This window comes from Pongo pygmaeus, chromosome 20, assembly GCF_028885625.2.
Source record: "Pongo pygmaeus isolate AG05252 chromosome 20, NHGRI_mPonPyg2-v2.0_pri, whole genome shotgun sequence".
In the NCBI taxonomy this organism is placed as follows: Eukaryota; Metazoa; Chordata; class Mammalia; order Primates; family Hominidae; genus Pongo; species Pongo pygmaeus.
The window spans coordinates 41,777,920-41,787,480 of NC_072393.2; positions in this window are offsets into that span (position 1 = coordinate 41,777,920).

The window sequence follows — 9,561 nt, forward strand, 5'->3', positions numbered from 1 at the left end:
CTGGCCTCAAGTGATCCGCCTGCCTCAGCCTCCCAAAGTGCTGGGATTACAGGCTTGAGCCACTGCACTTGGCCTTGTTTTGACTAAGTTTTGAGGCCTTCTGACACTAGGGGCTAAATTCTTCACACCCTCTCTGGTGAGGAGACTGCTGGTGAAGATAACTAACTGTAGGTCATTTTCCTTGTCCAACAGCACCAGAGAATTAACGCCTGACTGCACTGAGGTACGATGGAGGGATTTTTGGAAAGGGCCCTGCTCTGTGTCAAATGATCGGGCACTTGGTCCAATATCATGCTCACTGACCTTCTGAAATAGGATTTTCTTCAGATTGTTTATTTTCTCATGTCGTTCAGTTTGAAAAAAGCGATTTGGACCTTCAATTCATGAGAATCATGCAGAATAAGAGCATTTCTTTCAGAGAGTTTCATTTCTTTTCTCAGTATCTGAATCTGTACTATTAATGTTTTCAGTTGCCTCTCAGACATCCACAGTTTCTCTTAGTAGAAAAAAAAAAACCCACGTGTCAAATGCTCCATCATTTGACACAGAGCAGTGTCCTTTGTAAAAACCCTTCCATTGTACCTCTAAAACCTGTCATTCTAACCTTTTTGTTGTTCTTATTAACAGGTCATGGACAGGCACGGTGGCTCAAGCCTGTAATCTCAGCACTTTGGGAGGCTGAGGCAGGCAAATGGCTTGAGCCCAGAAGTTTTAAGACCAGCCTGGGTAACATGGGGAAATCCCGACTCTACAAAAAAATACAAAAATTAGCCAGGCATGGTGATATACATCTGTAATTCCAACTACTCAATTTTTTTCATATATATATTTGTGTGTGTGTATATATATACACACATACATATATCATATATGTATGATTTTAGTAAATTTGAAATCATAAAAACTAAAGATGCCTCAGCAGGAATTAAATCTATGTTATTTCTCAACATATTTCTGGAGCCTTCATTTATTCCAAAACTATATCTTGTGGCTGTACTTTACATTAAGTTTGCAGATTGAGAAAGTGGCCCAACATGTACCAAACCTTGTGTTTTAATCATTTGTGGTAATATCGTATAATTTATGATCTCAACTTTTGTGAAATACCTTCATGGCAAAGGCACTATCAGAAGCTGCTGCAAAACCTCACACCATCAGCACTGGTGAAGGAGAAAGCTGTTGCTTTCTGCTTTCTTCTGTCTTCCTGATCTTGCATGAGTTTATCTCACTGGAAGAACATAGATCACATCTGGAATTCTAGAGGCAAGAGGGTCTAAAAATTGTAGTGCTGAGGCTTCCAGCCTCTGTAGCACAAAAAAGAGCATGGGGCACAGAAGAATACTTATAACAAAACAACAACAACAAATGATATCCAGCACACTTGGTTTTTTAAACAATTTTTTATTTTTATTTTTTGGAGACGAAGTTTCATCTTGTCACCCAGGCTGGAGTGCAATGGCGCAATCTCAACTCACTGCAACATCTGCCTCCCAGGTTCAAGCGATTCTCCTGCCTCAGCCTCCCAAGTAGCTGGGACTACAGGTGCGTGCCACCATGCCTGGCTAAATTTTTTTTTTTTTTGTATTTTTAGTAGAGACGGGGTTTCACTATGTTGGCCAGGCTGGTCTCGAACTCCTGACTTCAGGTGATCCACCCACCTCGGCCTCCCAAAGTTCTGGGATTACAGCCGTGAGCCACCACGCCCGGCCGGTTTTTTAAACAATTTAATATCATCATTTAAAATTTGGCTTTTTTCTCAAAATTTCTCAAAAAAAAGAAAAAAATTTGTTTTGCTACCCCAGTGCTAGAAAGATACTCTACATTTTCTCCTGAAGCCCTTCTTGCTTTACCTTTTATGATTAGATCACTCATGCATCTGGAATTGATTTATGTATAGTGTGAGGTAAGGGTCAAGATGAATTTTTTATCAAAACAGATACACAACTGATCCAGTGCTTTTTATAGAAAAGACCACCATTTCCCAACCACATGGCCGAGGAAACTTTATCACAAATTAGACAACCACATATATATAGAGAGAGAGATCTATTTCAGGGCTCTTTATTTTGTTCCATTGGTCTATTTGTTCATTCTTGCTCATTCTAACATACATGAATGAACATTCTGGTTCATTCTAACATACCTGCCTTAATGACTACAGTACAACTTGTCACATTAACAAACTCAAGGAGAAAAACATCATATCAATGAGCCAAAAAGGCATCTGACTATATTTAGCAGGCATTTCTAATAAAAAAAAAAAGTTAAACAAGAACTGAGACAACTGAGCTACAAAATCTATTTATCTCAGACCTAGAGTAAACATTACACCAAGTAATTTTCATTAAATTGGAGAAAATGACCAGATGCCTGCTATCACCACGAATACTAAACCTTGTTTTGGAGACTCTATTACAATAACAATAATTTTAAAAATAATCACTATAAATATTTAGGAAAAAAACAAAATTATATCTATTTGCAGTTGACACACCTGATTGCCTAGAAAACCAAGAGTCTAGTAAAAAATAAAATTTAAAAGATTATTAGGTAGTAATGAAAGCTATGATTGTATCCACATTTAACGTATTCATATGACGGTATCAACATAAATACAATATGGGAGAAGGTAAGTCCATTTATAACAAAGGACTGCTATCTAGAATTGTATTTTTTAAGAATCTTATAATTCTTATATTTTAAAAGCTTTTTTAAAGGAACACAGGCAAAGACATGAATTGGCAAGTTACAGTGTTTAGCCAATATGCAGATGTGAAAAGATGCTCAACTCACTATTAACCAGGAAAATATTACTTTGCATACCAGAAGTAAGGATATAAGGAAAACATATTTCACTGGTTGAAGGGATTGTGCACTGGGAGCATACTGATGCTCTCTACTTCTATGACAGTATCTAGTGAAGTTGAAAGTAAATATTAACTATGACTGAGCAATCCTACTTTTGATAAATACCTTAGAGAAACTCTTGCTTATGTACAGTAATAAACACAGACCTATTCAATAAGGTATTTTTCATAGCGAGAAATTCCTTATCACCTAAATATTGATCAATAAGAAAGTTTAAATACATATAGTGTATGTATAAAAGATAGGGCTAGTGGGCTTTCTATTCTATTGAAAAGCATCATTCAAAAAAAGCAAGCAGCTGGTTACAAAGCATGATGGGAGTTGCTTTCCTCACCATACAAGTAACCACACATCTGCCATAATGCTGACATTTTCATCTTCGAAGTCCTTTTGGTTATGGCAGCATCTGCCAAAGTAGAATCATATCTGCAATAGGTATTGGGAATGGGAGTTCTATGGTGAAGTCTGAATTACACTGAGTTAAATAAAATAAAACTCCATTTTCTTTCACGTTGATAGGCACTTAATGTGACTTTTTCCCCCAAGAAATATAGTATACAGAGCTCTCATACATGTTTCAGAAAATCATGTCCTTCAAGTAGGATTAAGTACTAGTGTTCTGTGGAACACAGTTTCAGAAATGTTGAGTAAATGTACTGTCTCCAGAAGACCTCTGTTCATATGAAAATGTTACCTAAGAGGAGAAACACATTGTCCTATTAGCAAAACCTGATTTTATTATAGCACTTAAAATAGCCTTCTTCGTGTTACATTTTACTGTTTACAAATTAAAAACCATTTGAAATCTTGGGTGGACAAGATGTATTATTCTAGATGATTAATGACTAATTAATGACATCTGCCCAATCTGAGCAAACTGGACTTGGAGGTACAAATCTTAATCTATGAATAGAGTGACATTACAGAGATTTGGTTAAAAATAAAGAGTTGTGGCAATACTTACTTTTATTTTGTGGAAGGTGCTGTGGTTTGAATGTGTCCCCCAAAGTTCATTTCCAAGTTTTTGGGATAAACTTGATCCCTAATGCAACAATATTAAGAGGTGGGACTGTTAAGAAGTGATTAGGCCATGAGGGGTCTGCCCTCATGAATGGATTAATGCTGTTACCACAGGAATGGGTTTGTTATCACGAGTGGGTTTCTTATAAAAGGGTGAGTTTGGCCCCTTTTGCTGGCTTGCTCTCTCTCTCACCCCCTTTGCCCTTCCGCCATGAGATGGCATAACAAGAGGGCACTCATAAGATGTCAGCCTGTCAATCTTGGGCTTCTCAGTCTCCAGAACCATGAGTCAATAAATTTCTGTTTGCTGTAAATCACTGAGTCTGTAGTATTCTGTTACAGCAACACAAAACAGACTAAGACAGAAAATTGGTACTGGAAAAGTACGCAGTTGCTATAATGAATACCTGAAAGTGTGGAAGTGGCTTTGGAACTAGGTAATGGGTAAGAGCTGAAAAGTTCTGAACTGGATGTCAGAAAAAGACTATTGCTGTGGGTGGAATGTTAAAGGGTGATTCTGGTGAGGGCTCAGAAGAGCTGTATGGAAAGTCTGAAACTTTTTAGAGATTACTTCAGTGGTTATGATCAGAATGTTGATAAATATAGGGATGGCAAAGGCAATTCTGATGAGGTCTCAGCTGGAAATGAGAAACAAGTATTGGAAACTGGAATAAAGGCCATCCTTATTAGAAATTAACAAAGAATTTGGCTGAATTTGTGTCCATGCCTTGGGCTTTATTGGAAGGCAGAATTTAAGAGCAATGAACTAATATCTGGTGGAAGAAATTTCTAAGCAAAATACTGAAAGAGCTACATGGCTTCTTTTAACTGCATATAGTAAGATGTGAGAGGTAGAAATGATTTAAAGATAAAACATAATTGAAAGGAAGGCAGAACAAAAAGATATGGAAAATTTGCAGCCTGGTCATTTATTATGTGTTTAGGAGCGCAAAACCAAGGTTGTATCCCCAGAGACTGCTGTAAAGATTAGTATGAATAGAAGGAAGCCAGGAGCTATCAAGACAGTGGGAGAATGACCCCGAAGGCATTTTGGCGCTCTTTGAGGCTGCCCCTTCCATCTCAGACAGCATTCACTGGCTCGTGCTGCCTCATGACTCTGCTTCCCACATGCCAGTAGAGTGCCCTTGGCTGCGCCAGCCATTGGTTCCTGCTGGCTCAGGTGTGGCTCAACCTGCCACTGGGCATAAGCTGTAAGCTTGTGGTGGCAGCATCCATGTGGTGCTAATTTGGCAGGAGTGCAGAATGCAAGAGTCATGGGGGCATGGCTTCCTTCACTTAGATTTCAAAGGATGCCTTGGGTAGCCTGGGGGCCCAGTCAGATTTGTCCGTGAGCAGAACCGCTGCAGAGAGTCCCCACTAGGACAGTGCCTAATGGAGTGAGGCCATCCCCAAGACCCCAGAACTGAAGACCTACCAGTGTGAAACTCCAACCTGTGACAGATGCTCTGGGCATAAGCCCAGCAAAGCCATGGGGGCAAGGCTGTCTGAGAACCAGCCCCCACCCCAGTGTGTCCAAGTGGGTCACAGAGTTAAGGAAGAGTCTTCTGGAGCCTTAAGAGTTAATGTTGTTTGGCTGGGTGTGGTGGCTTATGCCTGTAATCCCAGCACTTTGGAGGCTGAGGCGGGTGGATCACCTGAGGTCAGGAGTTCAAGACCAGCCTGGCCAACATGGTGAAACCTCATCTCTACTAAAAATACAAAAATTAGCTGGGCATGGTGGCAGATGCCTGTAATCCCAGCTACTTGGGAGGCTGAGGCAGGAGAATCGCTTGAACCTGGAGACAGAGGTTGCAGTGGGCCGAGATCACACCATTGCACTCCAGCCTGCGTGACAGAGCGAGACTCCGTCTCAAAAAAAGAGTTAATGTTGTTTGCACTGTTGGGTTTTGGACTTACTTGGGACCAGTTATCCCCTTTTTCTTCCCTATTTCTTTCAGAATAGGAATGTCTAGGCTATGCCTGTCCCATTGTTGTTTTGGGAGTAAATATCTTGCTTGATTTCACAGACTAATAGCTGGAGGAAAATTTGCCTCAGGATAAATCATGCCTTGTCTCACCATAGCTGATCTAGATGAGATTGAACTTCTGAGTTTGTGCTGGAAAGAGTTAAGACTTTGGGGCAATCAGAATGGAGTATATGTATTTTGCATGTGAGAAGAACATGAATTTGGGAGGCCAGAGAAAGCACGCTATGCTTGAATGTGTCCTCCAATGCTCACCCCCAAGTTTTAGGGAGAAACTTGATCCCCAAAGCAATAGTATTAAGAGGTGGGACCTTTAAGAAGTGATTGGGCCATGAGGACTCTGCTTTCATGAATGGATTAATGCCATTATCACAGGAGTGGGTTCCTTATCAAAACATGAGTTGGGCTCCCTCTTACCCTCTCTCTCTCTCTCATCCCCTCTGCCCTTCTGCCATAAGATGATGCAGCAATGAGTTGGGCTCCCTCTTGCCCTCTCTGCCCTTCTGCCATAAGATGACGCAGCAAGAAGGTCCTTATCAGATGCCAGCCTCTTAAATCTTGGAATTCCTACCCTTCAGAACTGCGAGCCAATTTCTGTTCATTGTAAATTACCCAGTCTGTGGTATTCTTTCCTTTTTCTTGAGATGGAGTTTCACTCCTGTTGCCCAGGCTGGAGTGCAATGGTGCAATCTCAGCTCACTGCAACCTCCACCTCCCAGGTTCAAGCAATTCTTTCTTAGCCTCCCAAGTAGCTGGGATTACAGGCATGCGCCACTACGCCTGGCTAATTTTGTATTTTTAGTAGAGATGGCGTTTTACCACGTTGGCCAGGCTGGTCTCAAACTCCTAACCTCAAGTGATTCACCCGCCTCAGCCTCCCAAAGTGCTGGGATTCCAGGCATGAGCCATCACGTCCAGCCAGTATTCTTTTATGGGAACACAAAACAGACTAAGAAAAAAGGTAATAATTTTTGTGTTGAATTCCTATTTTTATATGTATTGTTCATTCCTTTTGTAAAGTCAATGTAACTAAGATAAATGAGAATAGAAACCATCTAGAAGATACTGTGACTGAATCGTGTCATTTTTTATAACATTGTTGCATTGTTCAAGTCAGGAAACCTAAAATCTGGATACATATTTAAATGAGAACAGGCCAGGCCCCAGGGTATTCCTAGTAAATCATTTTATGTTTTATAATTGTTTTAATAGACGATTGAGTTCAATTTACTGATACTTTTTTGCGAATGTTTACATGTATCTTAAGTAAAATTGGCCCACATTTTGCTTTTCAGGAGGTATTTATCCTCATCTAATTTTATATTGGGATATTTGCCGTATATAATGATCTAGTAAAATTTTGTTATGGGTTATATGTTCTTTAAAGCTTTTTACTGCCTGTAAATCTATAGATTCTAGTTTTTAAAAAACAAAATCATAACTGTACATTTTTCCCTTTATTTATGGATTAGTTCAGGGTTTTTTTGGTATCTGGAGTCAACTTTTATCATTTAGGTTTCTCTAGATTGAAACATATTGAAATATATGTATATAGTAATACTGAAACATTGAAATATATGTATAAATATATGTATATAGTAATATGTAACAAATTTTTAAAAATATCTCATTATGTAGCTATTTCACCTTTTCCATACATAAAGCTGTGAGTCATGTTTTTCCCTCAATAACTGCCAATTCTATATTAATGTTCTTTTCAAATAGAATATCCTTAGTCTGTTATTTTATTAACTATTCCATTAATTTATTTGATCATATAAACTACTTGCTGTTATTCACCTTAGTTTTTAAAAATTTCTGGCTTAAGTTAATCCTTATCTTTTCCCATAAATTGCCTGTTATGTGACAGGCACTGTAGGTGTGTGAACAGAATGGTGAATAAGACAAATACTTATTTCTCAATCCAGATGTTCTAAATGCATTGCTTTAAATTTTCTACCAAGCAGAGCTTTGGTTGGTGATTTCCCCCAAGTTATCTGTAGGCAACATGTGATCATTCATTACTAAATAGTCTACAATTTCAGACTTGATTTTCTTTTTTTTTTTTTTTTTTTGAGATGGAGTCTCACTCTGTTGCCAGGCTGGAGTGCAGTGGTGTGATCTCAGCTCACTGCAACCTCCACCTCCTGGGTTCAAGCGATTCTCCTGCCTCAGCCTCCCGAGTAGCTGGGACTACAGGCGTGCCACCACATCCAGCTAATTTTTGTATTTTTAGTAGAGACAGAGTTTCACCATGTTGGCCAGGATGGTCTTGATCTCCTGGCCTCAAATGATCCACCCACCTTGGCCTCCCAAAGTACTGTGATTACAGGCATGAGCCACCACGTCTGGCCCAAACTCGATTTTCTACTTTAAAAAACTTTATTATGGAAAATTTAAAATATATGTAAAGATAGTAAGAACAGCGCAATGAACCCTGTGTACCAAATGATCCAGATTAAACATTTACCAACATTTTGCTAATCTTGTTTCATCTATCCCTCCCACCTTTTGTTTTTAAGTATTTAAAAGTAAATCACAGGCATAACATTTCAGCCTTAAATACCTCAGTATGAATCTCTAACACTTAAGGACTCACACACATATACCCATAATGCCATAGTCATGCCTAACATATGAACAATAAATTATTTCGTATCATTTAGTAACCAATCCATGTTTACATTTGTACAATATGTAGAGACATTTTATTCCTTCAAATCTTGTATTGACTATGTTTTCTTTATTTTCTGTATTCCTGATGCTCTGGCCACTTGGGGCCTTGATCCTGGAGACTGCCCCTCCCAGGGCAAGCTAATGCATAGATGATAAACTCCACTGCAAGCATGCCTTTCATATACAAACCAACCAATCCAGAGCCCATACTCCCAACTATCTCCTTTATCAAACTCTCATACACCAATTCAATATTCCCCTGCCCTAACTGGACAACTAGGAATCACCCCCAGAGCCCAGAGCCCAACAAAATTACTCAAACTATCCAATCCTAAGTTTACCAGCGTGCCTACCCCTGCCTTGTCCATTCCTTCCCATGAAAACTCCCAATAAAAGCTCTGGGCCATGCTCTGCCCTCACCCCCTCTGCCTCCTGATACACCCGGGTGCTTCTTTACGTGACCCTGCATGCCATGCCACGCCTCCCGTTTCTGGGATCTGAGTATAAATTTCTTCCTTCAGACAATCATTTCTATGTCTGCCTGTCTCACCATGATTGATTAAAACAAATCCCAATCGCATTTTAACACAAGGATCCTAAAATGCTCCATACACTGTATTTGAAGGATACGTTTCTTAAGTCTCCTTTAACATGTAGGATTCCATTTTTGTCTTTTTTTTTTTTGACATGTATTGGTTAAAAAACTAGGCCATTACTTCTGCAGAATTTCCCAAATTGTGCATTTGGTTGTTTGCTTCTTTGTGTTGTTAATTTGTTCTTTTATTCCCCATGTTTCCTGTAAACTGGTAATTAGGTTTGGAGACTAACTTGTACTTCTCAGTTTTGTGGGGGGGGGCCAAGAAAACTTCACAGGTGTCCACTGTGTGTATCCGTTTCATCACATCAAGTTCATCTGGCTGACCTCATTTAGAGATGTTAATGTAGATTAGTGTCCTATCATTCTGCTCCATGCATTATAAGCTTCCTATCCATTTTTCACCTAATGGTCTTT